The sequence below is a fragment of the Micropterus dolomieu genome, unplaced genomic scaffold (assembly GCF_021292245.1).
Source record: "Micropterus dolomieu isolate WLL.071019.BEF.003 ecotype Adirondacks unplaced genomic scaffold, ASM2129224v1 contig_10459, whole genome shotgun sequence".
Taxonomy (NCBI): Eukaryota; Metazoa; Chordata; class Actinopteri; order Centrarchiformes; family Centrarchidae; genus Micropterus; species Micropterus dolomieu.
The window spans coordinates 92-1,711 of record NW_025739445.1 but is presented as its reverse complement, the minus strand read 5'-3'; the positions used below and the strand labels follow the sequence as shown (position 1 = coordinate 1,711).

Genomic DNA, 1,620 nt, shown 5'->3' with positions numbered 1-1,620 from the left:
TCATTTGAAAGTATTTTTGCCGTGTATCCAAGTGCCGAGGGCTTTGCTGTTAAGAGCGGACGTCTTTTAAAAATGGTCTCATTCCGTGTGCATTACTGAAATGTGTTTCAAAGACAATTTCATTAGCTATGGTGAACGGCATCTATCTGCCTTTTCACCATTTTAGACCGCTTTGAGATCTCCTGCTGCACTGTTCAAAGGGTTCAACTAATTTTAGGACTTTAACAAACTCAGCAGTTCCCACCCTCTGGAAACGATCCCCTATCATACCAGAGCCAAAGAAATCCCGCTCCTGAGAACTCAATCCCTATCGGCCAATTGTATTGACCTCAATAATCATGAAGTGCCTGGAAAAGCTGCTGCTGAACAGCAGTATGTCAGCTGTCAGTCCACAGCTTGATCACTAGCACTTCGCCTACAAGGTCAAGAGGGGACCTGAGGATGTAGTGGCCTGTGTCCTTCATCCCCTGCAACAACACCTGGAATCACCGTGCAACTTTGTTTGAATCCTCTTCATCGACCTCAGGTCCGCATTCAACACCCTCCAGCGTAATCACTTTTCATGCACTGGATATACAACTTCCTCGCTGACAGAACGCAGACTGTAAGAGTTGGCGCAGCAACATTTCCAACCATCAACGCCAACACTGGGCCCGAGTGGCTGTTACACAGAAGAGCTAACAGAAATAAGTGGAATTGCGTGTTTATTAGAGAAGTCAGTTACTGAGACAAAAAAGGTAAACGTTAGAGAAGGTGACGATTTTTGATTCACTTGTGTGTCCTCCAGCTCCACCCCAAGGGCTCCCTGATGGTCTAGTGGCTAGGATTCGGCGCTCTCACCGCCGCGGCCCGGGTTCGATTCCCGGTCAGGGAATCACAAGGTGTCATGATACGACTTGGCTCTCTCCGTACAGCTTTTGGGACACGGTAAGTATCGTTGGATTTACGACTGTGCAGTTCTTCTACATATGGCGCCTTGATGGACAAAGTGCCTGGGGTTCCAATCACAGTGAGGCAATGTGGTTTTAGCGCTGTGATGCGCTTGTGACCTCCCAAGATTTTTTCTCTGCCTGCCTTACTCCCACGGTACGATTCAGCACCTGACTAAAATCGCCCCCTGCAGTCAACATGGAGAGGAGTAAATACAGGCAAGTAGAAGATGGACGAATAAAGAGCGAAAGCCGTTTAACAAGGGACCTCCGTGAAGCCCAAGCTTCTGCGGTTTGGCCCGAGTTTGACCGCGATGAGCTTCTCGGGAAGCAGCCACGTTCACAACTGGAGGAGGGACAAAGCGAAAGAAATTGCATTCAAGTCTTGCAGCAGTTTTTACGAGTTTGAAATACGTTGCTGGAAAAGCCCGCGGAGCTGACAGAACGGTCCGAGAAGGCAGAGGACCCCTTAGAGAGAATGCATTGCTCGCCACTATACCACCAATGCCTTGAGGGAACGGGCGGCATTGTCAGCACAGGTGATGGCCAATTCACAGAACTTGCCATAAAGTTCACATATTAGGCTTGATGAAATCGGAATCCAACTATCCCGATTGTTTGTTGCCATCACTGCGTTTGTTTTCTAGTCCATCGCCTTCACCACTCGGGGCCACAAATAACCCCCGCACGA

The 1,620-nt window shown here is 48.8% G+C and overlaps 1 non-coding gene across 1 annotated transcript; it reads left to right on the top strand.

Annotated features, from left to right (window-relative positions):
* Nucleotides 1-802: 802 nt before the first annotated feature.
* trnae-cuc lies at nt 803-874 on the top strand. Its single transcript has one exon. It is a non-coding gene; the product is annotated as a tRNA-Glu (tRNA).
* Nucleotides 875-1,620: the final 746 nt, after the last annotated feature.